Here is a 15,668-nt window from a genome sequence, read left to right on the forward strand (position 1 = left end):
CTGCACCCAAAACAGATATACAGCTATCATTACTGCTATATCTAATATAGGTTTTATCTCCCCCACTCTGCTCAAAATAAGAGTTGTAAACCACATACTCACCTCCCTAACTGACAGCGGGACAAACAGCCACACACCCCTAGAGACACACAGAGTTTGGATTCTTTTAATTTATTGCAAAAATTGAAAAAAAATTGAGCAACTAAGATTAGGATTGCAACCCCCCTTCCTTTTTCTAGAGTAGCCTAATTCAGTGGTTCTCAGCCAGGGATACATGTACCCTTGGGGTATGCAGAGGTCTTCCAGGGGGTACATCAACTCATCTAGATATTTGCCTAGTTTTACAACAGGCTACATAAAAAGCACTAGCCAAGTTAGTACAAACTAAAATTTCATACAGACAATGACTTGTTTATACTGCTCTATATACTATTATATGGTAAGTATCACAATGAAATAGAAGTACATTTATATTCCAATCAATCTATTTTATAATTATATGGTAAAATGAAAAAGTCAGCAATTTGTCAGTAATAGTGTGGCTGTGACACTTTTGTATTTTTATGTCTGATTTTGTAAGCAAGTAGTTTTTAAGTGAGGTAAAACTTGGGGGTATGTAAGACAAATCAGACTCCTGAAAGGAGTACAGTAGGTCTGGAAAGGTTGAGAACCACTGGCCTAATTTTCTTGCCACTATATCATGACCATGGGTCCTATACTCATGTAATGTCCTGTGAACAGTACAGTTCTGTGAAAACTGGTATGGATTGCAGGACAGTTCTGACCTCAGTAATGCACATAAACTACCTGCTAGTTAACACTACAAACTGATTCTTCTGCTATGTCATTGCAGCATGTTGGGATTAAACAGCGTTAAACTCTCTAAAATCCTCGGTTTATACCCTCTCTTCTACACTCAGCCCCTAAGGACCTTGCTTCCCAGCCCCCTACTAGTCCATTGACCATGACTGTTGCCTGAACTCTGATTCCCACGTCAGCCTCTGGCACCACCTCAGTCTTACTCAGTAGTAGAGATTTTTGTCTTTTTCCATCAGCAGAGATCCCTTGTTGGGTGTACCGTTAACTCTTACCATCTCTGTGGAGCAAAGTGATCAAAAGGGTGACATTTTCATCCTGCCTCTGATTTAGTGTTCCTGCTTTTGTGCTGACTGCATTTTGCACAAGCAGGTTAGGTAGACGGGAAGCATAACTTCATACAAATCAGGTTCATGCTCATTTTTCTGGTACAGCCCATCACAAAAAAAAAAGGGAGGCTTGTTCTGAAAATGTATTCCTTCTACCCTGGGTCATCATGGACCTGGAGGCCACAAAAACGCAATCTGGCCATGGGTGCATCATGGGCCAGATCCTCAGTCTTAATCTAAAGGCCAAAGTAATGTAATTTCATTGAAGTCCATTTACTTAAGTAAATGGAGCTATGCTGCTCTCCACCAACTGAAGAACTGACCCCTTGTATCCAATTACAGTGATATATATGGATCACTCTCACTGTGCATTTTTGATGGTGTATGATAGTACAATTTTTCCAAATCTCAGGTGGCAATATTAAAACAAGGTAGCTCTCTCTCCTTGAGGAGAGTGTATGGCATGCTACATCTTTGTTTTGTTTTCTTCCTGATGTTTTCTTATTGTGTTACAGGGCTTTGCAGAGAAGGGAATCAAACAGGTCACATTAAGAACAAAGCACAAATTTGAAAACTGCCCTGTGTTTTCATAAAAGGCAAAGTTCTGAAGGGTAATCACATTCAGAAATGATGTGATTAAATGTTAGCAGGTTGTTATGGTGACTGCAGTCTTCTCCAAAATGGCTATCCATAATCATAGTGCATTTAATTAACAATATATTAACTAACCCAAACATTAAAGCATTATTCATGTGTCATTAAAGCATTATTCATGTGTATTGCTAAATTAAATTCTTTCTCCATAGAAATAGTCTACTATATTTTATAAACACTGAAACTGAATTTAAGCAATAAACAGGAGCGTACTTAATTTTGCTACTTTCTTTGGACCACAGTTGTCAGCAATGCCATGGTGTGAAGCCTGTACCCATTAAACCAGTGTAACTAATCTGAGGCAGTAAATAATGAATGCCACAGTTGCCAGAAAAACTACACAGACATGACAGAAAGGATAGACGCCAGGACCCTCAGGCTTCTGCCACTTGAGCTCTTGCTGTAGCAGTGTTAGGGCTTATATTTGGAGTGCGCAAAAGTTTTTCTAGAACCCTGAATCCACTCCAAAATCAGGCTGGTTTTGAGTTCTAGTGCAATCCACAAACATCAGACCAAGTCCTCGAAATTCATCTTGAGAGTTCCCTAGCTTTTCCCTGTGGAAAGGTTTACAGAGCTTCACTGCTCGTGCATGAGTGTAGCAGCTCTGGAGGTGGGAGTGCTCCCAGATACCACCACCTTACGGAGATATAGGTCAAGTCTCCTTCTGCCTCCCAACACCACCTTAGAATTTGGAAGGGACAGTGGCTCTCCTGCAGCAGTTTTTTTCCTGCCCAAAAAGACATGGGTGTGTTGGAGGGACAGGAGTGGGGGCATAGGTTGCCTAAAGTGGGACTGGGGGGTGGGAGGGTTAGAGAACCTGAACCTCAGTGTCCATGGAACCTGAACCCCTACCTGCCTAACCTCACTCTTTGTGGCCAACACAAATCAAACCCTGCAGGGTTCACCCACCCCTACTTACAATAGAAACTATCCATTAGAGGCAACAGCTGGTGCTTAACTCCATAAGTGGTGGAACCAAAATCCAAGCTCTGAACATCCTCAAACTTCAACAAAGTGTGAATCTCAACTAAGGTGACCAGATGTCACGATTTTATAGGGATAGTCCTGATATTTGGGGCTTTGTCTTATTACCCCCCCCCATTACCCCCACCCTGATTTTTCATACTTGCTGTCTGGTCACCTCAACACAGATCTGAACGTTGTGGATAAATCTATACTTCAGATTTCTATCAATGTAACTGACAGCAGAATTTGGCTCCATCTCTAATTAACATGAGCAACACAATGAACACACACAAATTGAGGAGAGAACAGTATCCCTAACTATAGTCACCTAATTCCTTGGTGAATATTCTCAAACAGAATCAGTTTCTCCAAGAGTGAAAAAGTTGGTTTTACCAGGAAAATATAATTTTTATAGCATTACATTTGTCCTATTTAATTGTTTTATAACTACAGTTTACAAACCAAGGGCCTGATAAAGAGCCAACATACACCAATTTTGCACAGGTGCAACCTTTGCTGACATCCGTGGAGTTCCTTTTTATTTACACCATTGTCAGCGAGATCAGAATCAAGCCTGATGGTGTTATTACTAGCCTTCCTTTAAATTTCAGTTAGAATTTCTCTTTCCTGTGTAACTTAGCTTTTCCAAAAGTGGCATGTCTGGTGTTCAATTTATGAGTTGCCTTTTTTGCTTGGGCAGACGGGCTAATTGTTTCTGGATTCTCAAAAAATGCTTAAGGTAGAGCAGACAGAATATCAGCATGGGGGGGAAGGGGGAAATGGTCAGTGACTTACTCTACACCTCCTGCCTTTCGTCAGCTAATGTCCTAATTCTGGCATTTGGTAGATAGTGGTAGGTTTATTTCCCACCCACTTAGACCTTGATGGAATCTGAAGGAAAACAAAATAGAATGTTACACACCACTCTATGGACCCTCCCTCCCCCATAGCAAATGTTTCTTTAATTGGTTCAATTACCACCCCACTCCCTCATCTTTCATCACTTCAGGAATGACTATTTGAAGCAAGCCATGTATAGAGATTTAGCTGACATTTAGTGACACTGGACTCTACAGTCCCTGAAATATGACTGATGTCACTTGTTACGTTTCCTTTGTCCCCAGAGACCCAAATCACTCCTGCCCTGGGGCATGCATTGACAATCTCAAGATAACACTCCTTTGACAGAGTCAAGAGGAACTGTACCAGGGACCAAAGTGATCTGCAGAAAGTTTCCAAGCTGGGCATTGTTTGTTAGTTTTAGTCCACATCTAATTTTTATGTTTGTCTTGCTGCAAAATTAGTGGTAAAATTACTACTAGCATAATAATCTTGTTTTCTTTTCCATACTAGAAGAGTATATTTAGAGGTTTCTTCTGAACTGGAAAAAACTGTTCTGAGGGATACTCTAATCCTTCAAGTCTAGCTATGGATATAAATGTATCCTGCACACCTTACTCCCAAGAGTAATCCTCACTTCTGCATGTAGTCCCATTGCCTTCCATGAGACCAAGTACATAGGACCCTACAGTTTACATTGTCTTAAATTTAATCCCATTTAAACCAAATTATTTTACAAAAAACTCACCTCATCTTGTATAAACTCCTTCTAACATTCAAAGTTCAGGTCTCTCTCTCTCTCTCTCTCTGTACACTTCTTTTTCTTACTTAATCAAGATGCACTGAGGGTGTTGGATTAATTTATGTTTCCCTCCCTTCACAGACAGAGACTAATGTCAGACTCAGGAGATAGTACAAGGCCTATTTTTATACCCTTACTCATATTGAGAAGCACCTTACTACATGAGTGACTCCACTGATTCCAATATGACTACTTGTGCGAGAAGGCACTATTCAGTGGTCAGGATCCAATCCTACGGAAGAGAGCAGGAGCCTTTCCACTGGCTTCAGTGGGCACTGGATCAGCCCCACTGTAAGTAAGGGGATCAGAATCTTTCCATTAGTAAATAGCAATGGGCATACCTAATCAAATGTGGAGAACGAGTTTGGAGAATGCTTTCCCAAATAATATCAGAACCTCCTTGAGTCTGATATAAACTGGGCTAGAAATCTCACTAAAACAGGCTTCCTTGCAAATTTTCTGGCATTTCTTTCTCAAGCTGGAACCAGGAACTGGATAGTCACCTGAAAATTAAAACAAGAGCGGGGAGGGAAGTGTTGTGTATAACGCCGCTTGAGTGGAGCGCAAGTGAGTAAATGCAATGCAAGTTAGGGAACACAAGAGGGAGTTTAGACAAGATGTCATTTAGATTTCAAGAAAATATGAGTTACATGGCGTACAGGATAAGGAGCAGAAAATAGGGGCCAAATGACTTTGGAAGGCATGGCTTTTGTCCTTTCCTTTTATCCAGACACAGAGCACATTTTTTTCTAAAATAATCTTTATTATTATTTTTAAAGAGGAGTGAAATAATAGTTCGTCTTTTGAAGACCAGAGGCTAAACCAACTGATAAAATTCAGCTGCTATCTGGAATAAATGCAGCTGAAACTGCCAAAACAAGCATGCCCTTACTTCCTGTATGTGTGCACGAAAGGTTTTCACCAGGAACTTAGAAATCAGCAAAGTAGACCTGGCATGAGCAAAAGAAGAGACATCTACAACTAGAAAATGTATTTCCCCAACTATTCAAGCTTTGTATTTATTCTTCTTTTATTTTTAACTATTTATTAACTACAATAGGAAATTTGGGAGAGGGACTGGAGCAAAGTGCTTTGTTTCTTCTGATCTGTCTAGCTGGAAACTTACAATTACAGGCTACACAAGGTCTATATGCTCCCCCATGTGTGCTTACTCATGTGAGTATCCTCATTGCTCACTGATGAGGGTCAGGGGTCCACAATCTGTCCCATAAGGAGCAGTTAGCACCACTTGATCAGACAGCTCTCCACAGACCACCAGCAAGTCATCTGTGGACCATCAGTAGCCCTGGGACCAAAGCTTGGGAGGCTGAGTTAATTTTTGCTAGTACATTAAGAGCTAGGAATCTGAAATCATCATTTGTGATGTACCATATAAAGTTATCAGACAAAATATGCTAGTGAAGGAACTGGCTTTTGCAAGGATGGAAGATTTTCCTTAAAAAGCAGGCAAGGCACCTGTTGGAGGTGGGACCTAGCAAGCTTCTGGATCTACAAATTCTTCTATCCAGACACAGTTGGATAATAATTTACTGTTTATTCAATGTTCTGTCCTGAAGCTTGAACTCTGTCTTGATTGAGTGCCTTGGATAATCAGAAATAATCATAGAATCATACGACTGGAAGGGACCTCGGGAGGTCTTGTAGTCCAGTTCCCTACACTCAAGGCAGGACTAAGTATAATCTAGACCATCCCTGACAGCTGATTGTCTAACCTGCTTTTAAAAACCTCCAGTAACGGAGATTCAAAAACCTTCCTAGGCAATTTATTCCAGTACTTAACTTTCCTGACAGGTAAGAAATGTTTCCTAATGTCCAACCAAAAACACCTTTGCTGCAATTTAAACCCATTGCTTCTTGTTCTATCCTCAGAGGTTAAGGAGAACAATTTTTCCTCCCTTCTCCTTGTAATAACCTTTAATGTACTTGAAAAGTGTTATGTTCCTCCTCAGTCTTCTCTTCTCCAGACTAAACAAACCCAGTTCTTTCAATCTTCCCTCATAGGTCATGTTTTCTAGACCTTTTATCATTTTTGTTGCTCTCCACTGGACTTTCTCCAATTTGTCTGCATCTTTCCCCAAATGTGGTGCCCAGAACTGGACACAATACTCCAGTTGAGGCCTAATCAGCACGGAGTAGAGCGGAAGAATTAATTCTCATGTCTTGCTTACAATGTTTCTGCTAATACTTTCCAGAATTAAGTTTAGAGTTTTTTGCAACAGTGTTACACCGTTGACTCATATTTAGCTTGTGATCCACTCTAACCCCCAGATCGCTTTCCACAGCAGTCCTTCCTAGGCAGTCATTTCCCAGTCAGAAGACATGCAACTGATTTTTCCTTCCTAAGTGGAATACTTTGCATTTGTCCTTATTGAATGCTCAAAGCTCATTAATGGTAAAAGCAGAATTAAAAATTGCAGTACACTACAGCATTCAATGGTGGTCCAATAATTCCTATAATGTGATTGTAAAGATAGTGCTTGGGATCATTAGTATGGAGGACTGTTGTGGTTTTTGCAGGGATGAACTGTCACTTAGAAGGTCAAGTGTGATATAAAAGGCCCAAACAGCTGCAAGCTCTTTAATAAATAAATAAATAAAATTGTGCATCAGTGAATGCGAAAATAAAGAGAGAGTCTCTGAAACACAGACTTCAATAGTGTTAAAATCCCAGCACATGAGCGGCTGATATATATTACATGAATGTGTGTGTGTTCATAATATGAAATTCCTTTTCATAATCCTGCTGGTTTCTCACAAACTATCATTCCCTGCTGATTCACAAGAACAAAATTTGTATGTATTTGCATCATGTACGTGTCTTTTATTCCCAAAAAGACCTGGCAAACTGGTTTTACTTTGTTTGAGTCATCAGGTTTGTCTGGTATCGAAGATGCAGATGGTGAGTCAGGTTAATAACTGGCTATTTATGAGCAAAAATCCCTGATTTCCACATGCATATTGGGTATTGGGATGCATAAATCAGGTGCAACCGAAGTTGTTGCACATGCCTAATTTTGAAAATCTGGCCCATAATTTAGGGTTGTTTTAGACAAGTACAAGTTTCCATTACAGAAGTTAACATATTCCACAAATAAATTTGGGTTGCTATCTCTCACAGATGAGGCTAGGAGCTGTGAAAATCTTTTCACTTGTCTATCCCCACATCAAAGCAGCCATGGGAATGAATTCCCAGTATGGTCCATGCTAAGGTCAAAAATATTCCGGTAAGGTGCTTGTGTGGTTTTTTTTTTAATTATTCTAAAATCAGGGTTTTCCCAGTGTTACTGGAAAGACACTTCTCAACTGTAAATAAACAGATGGCCAGCCTTACTCCATTACTTTCTATGACAGTGATTGCATTTTGGTCAGAAGCACTCATCCTATTGCACTCTGCTGCTGCTTTCTAAAGCCACGTCTACACTAGTGACCTTACAGCGGCCAGCTGTATCAATGCAGCTGCAAAACTCACCAACAGAAGATGGTCCAATAACAGATATTACCTCATCCACCTTGTCTCTCTCAACTATCCCAGTGATGTGCCTGTAGTGTGATCAGCAAACTCTTCTGTGACTGCTAAGTCCAGACCAGGCTTTAGGGAGATCCTGTGTGCTACTAGGTGGCTCACAACTGGAAACTAGAGTCAGAAATCTACACAGACCTGTCCTTGTCTAGTGGCTTCAATAAAGAATCCCCTGTATAAAAGAAGATGTAAGCCCTGTGGCCTGAAGCTTTAGAGGGTAAGGAGCTCTCTGATCTCTGTTCGTCACCAGGGGACGAATGCATACAGAGCTGCATCATCTGCATAAAACTATTTACCCAGAACTCCACATGAACAGAAGCTCTAGAGAAGAAGGAGCTTTGGGCTAGATTCACAAAGGGGACTTAGGTATTACAATGCTGAACGCTGAATGACTATCTCCTACGCATCCTGCCACCTGGTGGAATTCATAACCCTGAGTTAGGCACCCAGGTGCCCTATATATTCATAGATTCATAGATTCTAGGACTGGAAGGGACCTCGAGAGGTCATCAAGTCCAGTCCCCTGCCCTCATGGCAGGCCCAAATACTGTCTAGAACATCCCGGATAGACATTTATCTAACCTACTCTTAAATATCTCCAGAGATGGAGATTCCACAACCTCCCTAGGCAATTTATTCCAGTGTTTAACCACCCTAACAGTTATTCTTAGTGATGCTATACAATTTTACAGTTGATCCTGTACTTATGACTGGAATTTTAGTTTAATTTTTAAACTAAGCCCCTTGAATTATATATTCTTGGGGTGCTTTTCCTGATGATGTTGGTGTGTCTGCGGGGTTTCTTTATGTGGTGTATGTGGGTCCCACAATTCCCCAGTTTTGGTATTAATTGCTTGGGATACATTGTCCACCAATGCATATGCACTATGTGTTACACTTGAGGTCCCTAGACACCTTTTGTTAGTTGGATTATATTGTATGGGGAGAGTTAGGTACCTAAGAAAGGGATTCAAAAAAGCCAGCATGCTAAGTGGGAAGCTGCCTAAGCTGACCAATAGGACATGCCAATGAGAAAGGTAGAGCCAGATCCCCACCCCTGAAAGGTACTTAGTTGCCTAACTCCTCTCTGGTTTCACAGCTGTGAACCCCCTCTTGGAGTTAGGTGCCTAAGCCAGGTCAGCAATTTCTCTCAAATATATATGAGAGAGAGACAGACAGACAGACAGACAGACAGACACACACACACACCTCATTATAGCCAATTGATTAGGACATTCCCCTGGGATGTGGGGGGGAGTCAGGTTCAGGTCCCTGCTCCAAGTCAGGCACAGCAGGGATTTGAAAACATCTCACGGGAGTGCCCTAACCACTGGGCCATTGGCTGTGGCAGTATAGACATAAGCATGCCAGTCAGCCAGTCGGAAAAAGTCTCCTCCCTGGCTACCTTTTGTGGGGTGTGTGGGGGTGGGGGGAGAGGGAGGGTAGCTGTGCTAGGAACACACCTACTGGATCAGGATGCACAGGCAAGATAGGGAATCCCTAGCCTGAGAATCCCTCCAGGGCTTACATGCCAAGCAGCTCAGGGCTATCAAGACTGAGGGTGGGTCTATATCTGAGCTGGGAGGTGGGATTCCCAGCTCACGTACACATACTTGTGCTAGCCGTGCTCAAGCTGGCACCTAAAAATAGCAGTGTCAGCAGCAGCAGAGGCAGCAGCTTAAGAGCTGCCTGAATATATAGCCAAGAGGTTGGGTGGGTCTGTACTTGAGGTGACTAGCCCGAGCTGCTGTCCATGCTGCTGTGGACACACTGCTATTTTTAGGTGCTAGGTGGAGCACAGCTAGTGTGGGTACTTCTATGTGAGCTAGGAATCACACCTCCCTGCTCAAATGTAGACATACCCTTAGGCGATTTTGCATATGCCCACCAGCAGAAACTTAAGCACCTATGGGACTATAGGCAGTAACTAAGCAAGGGTTTTGTGAATGCCATTGGTGCCTACATGTTGGACATAGGTGCCTAAAGTGGTATTTAGGTGCCTAAGGCCCTTTGTGAACCTAGTCCTTCCCACCTCTATCAAGTGGCAAACAGGAGGAAGTACAGCTACAGAGAGAGCAATATTTGCATAAACTTTCTACCCAGAATTCCTTTAGTCACACTTTGGGAGCCACCATAGCTGCTCCAGACTCATATTTGGTTGGATAGTGGAACTGAAGTGAGAGAGAGGAGAAAAGTGCTCCTACCTCTCCTACCTTGTGTCAAGGGGTCAGTACAAGTGTCCTATATGTATTATTGGTTCCTCTCTCCTGAGAAGCCTGTGCTCTTGAGAGGACTTTGTGGGGAGAGGTGATGGAGACTGAGGACTTCACAATGGGTGATGACATAGAGGTGATTTCTTGATGGGGCACAACATATAGAGGGTTCTTCGTTAAAGCAGCAGAGGACAACAGCAGACCTGAGTGAACTCCAGTAAAGCCCTTCCTACCCAGCCACTAAATACAGCTGAAATCACTATAGCTGGATTAGGTGGTAGAGCCTCAAGACAAGAGCAGGTACCACCCCAGGGACTGGAGACAGGCCTGCCAAAGTTCAGCTTGGGACTCAGGGACTATGCTATTCCCCAACACCAAGCTATGAATGGGGTTTAGTAGATGGAGCAGAGGAAGTGATGTGGTAAAGGGTCATGTGCCTATTGACCATTCACACCAGTGGGTAGGGTACCAAGTTAATTGACTACTGTCAAAGTTACTCTGTTACTTATTCATTTACATATATTGATTGCTGTGTTTTCCCAAGCTGATGCTGTGTTCCCCCTAGTAATATTTTCCTTGGTTCACGCACAGGCTCAGAGCTGGCGAGTGGGGAAGTATTGCCAATTAAGGGCACCAGGGAAAGTTTAGTGATCGCAGAAATTCTAGATAGGGGGGCTCAAGCTGATGGTTGGTTAGTTTTAAGAGGGACCCTAAGTTATTTGAACCCAGTTCTTATTGCTGCTGACAACACCTAGCAGAAAGGTTACACGTATAAAGAGAATTCTTTACTAAAGCCACAGGACACAGACAGGACCCTGTAGTACAGAGTCACTACTTACTTGTCACTGAAATCTTTCCTTAAGCTCGGCTTCTACCATTATGCCTACAAGAAATAGCCAATCTCACAATGAATTGTAACCTTGTAATCTCACCGATGTTCCCCCTTTCCAACCTCCTTACTCGTCGCACCTTTCATTGCATCATGATGGAGGCTAGACTGTGAGCACTTTGAGACAGAGGCCATGTCTTCTTATCTGCAATGTGAGGTGGTTGCTTTGAATCATGATGAAGCCTGGAAGAGACTGTGATCCAAATTCCAGAGCCCTTCAAGGAGACAACCTATAAGGCAGGGAACAGATTTTCCAATATTTCTGCTGATAGTCATCCTTTTGGGGCTCTGACACTCCTTCACTACAGTGAAGCACCAGACCAAGGTACTGAGCCGTGAAAAAGACAAGAGTTTAACCTCAGTAGCTAAGCATTTCAGTAGAGTCGAGTCTGGAGAAGGCTACAGTGTATTCCACTTTGAGTTGCTCTCATTCAGCATGGGATCATGACAGGGAAATGCCAAAGTCACCAGATGTAGATTGGCTGAATAGTACCAGAAAAAAATGTCAATACTGGAGAAGGGAAGGGGGCGGGGAATTAAAGACAGCATCTTTATGTGATTCAGCCTCTGATATACAATATTTCTGCTTGGAAATATTGAGTGTGTAACGCTGCTAGTGGAAAATAACTTAACTAACATATGGTGCCCTGAGACCAAACTGCCACTGTACCTCACTAAGTCCACTATTCCATGCACAAGAGACTGCACTGAGAGGTGGAAATACAGTGTTATTAAACATCTGAGCATTGTAAGGGGGAAGACATATAAATAGAATTCTCCACAGCTTACAGACCTGGCTATGAGAAACAGGAGAACAGCAGCAGATGCTTTTTTGCTCCCACAAAAGGCACATGGTGTATTGTGCTGTACTTATTGTACTGATGGGTAATTTTTAAATCCAGCAACTTTTAACTGTTCAGTTGTAGTCTCAAAAACGGAAAGCTGATTTGTATTATTGCATTTCCCTAAAACGCCTTAGATTGAGTACCTCTCAAACTCTTGGGGCAGTAAATCCCACCTCAGTAGTGCTTGGGGTGGAGCTAGGGTGACAAGACAGCAAATGTGAAAAATCAGGATGGGGGTGGGGGGTAATAGGAACCTATATAAGAAAAAGACCCAAAAATCAGGACTATCCCTATAAAATCGGGACATCTGGTTACCCCAGGTGGAGCCCAGAGGTTCTAGCCCATTGCAGGAGCTGCTGCAAGGTGCAAGAGTCAGGCTATGCCCTTTCTGTTTTGACTGTCCTGTGAGGAGGAGAGGAGAGAAGCAACAGGGGCCACTAGATGGGAGAGCCAGGATGGAGCAAAGCTTTCAAATCTCTGTCCTACTGTAGGAAGCTCCTGCTACTACTGGGGCCTATGGAAAGGAGCTAGGGGCTGTTTGGAATCTCTTTCCCAGCATCTTGTCTGTTTGCAGTTCCCCCCTCCTCCACCCCTTCACCCTCCCTCCCCGATCCACTGCAGCCGCTGCAGCAGTACCTATAGGACTGCACCCTTACATTCAAATAACTAGCAATTGACAGCAGCACAACACATTGGAGGTGCAGGATGGATACATAGCTCCTGTTGTGTCTTGGCATCCAGCCACACCAGTTTCGTTGAGATGATGGCTCTCTGGTCCTGCAGAAGAGAGTGCAGGATTTGCCCCACAATCCATTCTTGCATTTTACTATCAATATATTGACAGAAAAATATTTTACTTTCTATTATTTATCCATGAGCAATTCTTTATCCATGATTGCATGGAGCACATTAATTGGCAGTATTTGCATAGGATTGGATAAAACAGATAAGATCTTCAACCTGGCATACAGTAGACCAGTGTGCTGTAATTATGGTGGCAGCTGTCACCATGTCTGTTATAGCACTACAATATGGATATAGGTATTATTGAATACTATGTCTTAGTTAGCTAGCTAAGGAACAGCTGAGGATCGATCAGAGTTTCTATTATCTAGGGCCAGATCCTCAGCTGGTATAAATTGGCATAGCTCCATCTCCCAGATTTTAGGGGTAACAAAATGATAGTATAATCTATAAAGTTGCATCAGGTGGAAATTTAGCATATAGATTCTTTTATCACATGATTTTTTTTTAAAGAGAAAGAAAATATTTTGGGGACCAAGTGGTACACACATAGCTTTTGGAAAATCTGAGTTTCAGAGAGATCACAAATGACAGCAAGTCTGTTGCCCTCATCTTCACATCAAACCTTTATTCACATCAAACCTTTATATAGTTTGGCACAATCCAAAATGGGCCTGATCCAAAGTCCATTGATGTCAATGGAAAACTTCCACTGGCTTCACTGGGCTTTGAATCAGAACCTAGATTAACAATCTCTGCCCAACAGAGGTCTTGGATTGGGACAGCTGGAATGCTGCAGGTCAAAACTAAAGTACTGATGCTGAATGTACAGAACCTGTCCCATAATCAGGGGCGGCTCTACAAATTTGGCCGCCCCAAGCAGTCATGCCCGGGAGGCGCCCCCGACTGCGGGCATGACTGCGGAGGGTCCGCTGGTCGCGTGGCTCGGCTGGACCTCCCGCAGCTGCGGGCGGTTCGCTGGTCCGGCGGCTCCGGTTGAGCTGCCGCAGTCCCGCCTGCGGGAGGTCCAGCCGAGCTGCGGGACCAGCGAACCGTTCGCAGTCATGCCTGCGGGAGGTCCACTGGAGCCGCCGGCCGAGCGTCCCCTCCGCAGTCATGCCTGCGGCAGGTCCGCTGCTCCCGGGGCTCCGGTGGACCTCCCGCAGGCATGACTGCGGCAGGTCTGCCGGCCCAGCCTGCCGCCCCCCCGGGAAAGGGCCGCCCCAGGCGGGTGCTGCCCATAATTCGTAAGGAGAGAGGTAAAGGTGACCTGAAAAGAAAAAAACATGGCATGTTCTTAGTCTGTACAAAGAAGGCCTGGATTTATTTTTTTCAAGCAAGAAGGTGGGAGGAAGGGGGAGTTTCTGCTAGGTTTTTTTTACATTAGACATTGAGGTCTTATCTAATTGAAGCCTTCTGATGACTGAAACTTGTTCATGACATCAGTAATACCAAGCTAGTGAAACCTGTTTAACTGAAAGGTTTGATTTCTTGTTTTTAGGGGCACTGCCAGCATGAAATCAACCAATTACAAGAGAGAGTTAAGTGTTTTCAGACCCTTCACCTGCCCGTGAATGCTTGTGCCAATTTTACAACCACATTCTCCTATTTAAAGAAGATATTTCTCTCTCTCTCTCCTTTTGCTTTCTGAAAGATCCACACAACCAGGGGGAACAAACAGCCAGTGGGAGGAAGTGGTGGGGAGAGCTCTGGAAATGAGTGGCAGAAGGAAGTAGTCAGAGAATATTTAAAATGGCCTCTTCAACATGACAGTGGCAATTTAAAGTAAATTGAATTAATCTCTAGTTTAAATATGCATGATGTTCCGTGATATGTTCAATGTATTAGTATGTATACAGCACTGTGGCTAATACACAAGCCTTTTGCTAGCAAAGAGCCTTTGAATCCCAAGTGTTACATTACAGGGCACATCTTTGTAAGGTGAAAGGATTTTGCTTATTAGAAATACATTTAATGGGTCATAAATAACATGTTATATACTCAGTAGCAGCCATTTGAGAGTTTCAGGTTTGGAGAAGGAGACCAACAGTAAGCAGGATCCATCAAAGACTTTCAAGGCTGGCGCAGGGGAATTTGTAAGCCCAGAAGGGAAGTAGCAGCATTAATTGGGAACTACAGGTGAGTTTCAGGCCCAGGTGCACAACCAGTGGGAACCCTTGTAAAATTTCAGCCCCAGAAAGTTTTAGGCTTAGAAGAATAATGACAAAGCAAGTGAGAACCATCAGATTTTGGACTCGGGTTGGAAGCAAGCTGTGATGATTCTCAGGATCCCCAGGACTAAGCCATCTTGCTACCGCCCCTGCCTCTAGCACAGTGGTTCTCAGACTTTTGTACTGGTGACCCCTTTCACATAGCAAGCCTCTGAGTGCGACCTCCCCTTATAAATTAAAAACATTTTTATATATTTAACACCATTATAAATGCTGGAGGCAGTGGGGTTTGGGGTGGAGGCTGACAGCTCTTGACCACCCGTGTAATAGCCTCATGACCCCCTGAGGGGTCCTGACCTCCAATTTGAGAACCCCTGCTCTAGCATGAGAGACTTGCTGGTGCTTACCTGGGTGTCAGTTAAGCATCAACATGGAATGTTAAGCCTGGAAAAGAAGCAGCCAAATCATTTGGGAATTTCACCAGCATTGGTGATTTTTATCACAAGTCTCACACTAGTTGGTGTGTTCATTAAAGCACACAACTCCTGGAGTACCGTGATGAGATGAGAACAATGGCTTCAAATTAAAAAAAAAAAGGTAAGTTTCTAATCCTCATGGTTCTGGCAAAGGACTTGAAAATGTGACCTGAGTGCATCCTAAAGTTCAAAAGCCAGACAACAAATAAAAAAGGGCCTCCAAGGGTTTTTTCCCCCTAAATCTCGGGTTTTGAACCAATGGTACAGTTCTGGGGAGCCAGTCTCATGCCTTTTGAATGCTTAGGGTTGGCGATACTGAGTTCAAGGAGGGAATTGCAGAACAAGTGGAACCCACCAAGGCCTTTCAAATTCAGGAGGAGAA

Source organism: Mauremys mutica, chromosome 2 (genome assembly GCF_020497125.1).
Source record: "Mauremys mutica isolate MM-2020 ecotype Southern chromosome 2, ASM2049712v1, whole genome shotgun sequence".
Classification (NCBI taxonomy): Eukaryota; Metazoa; Chordata; order Testudines; family Geoemydidae; genus Mauremys; species Mauremys mutica.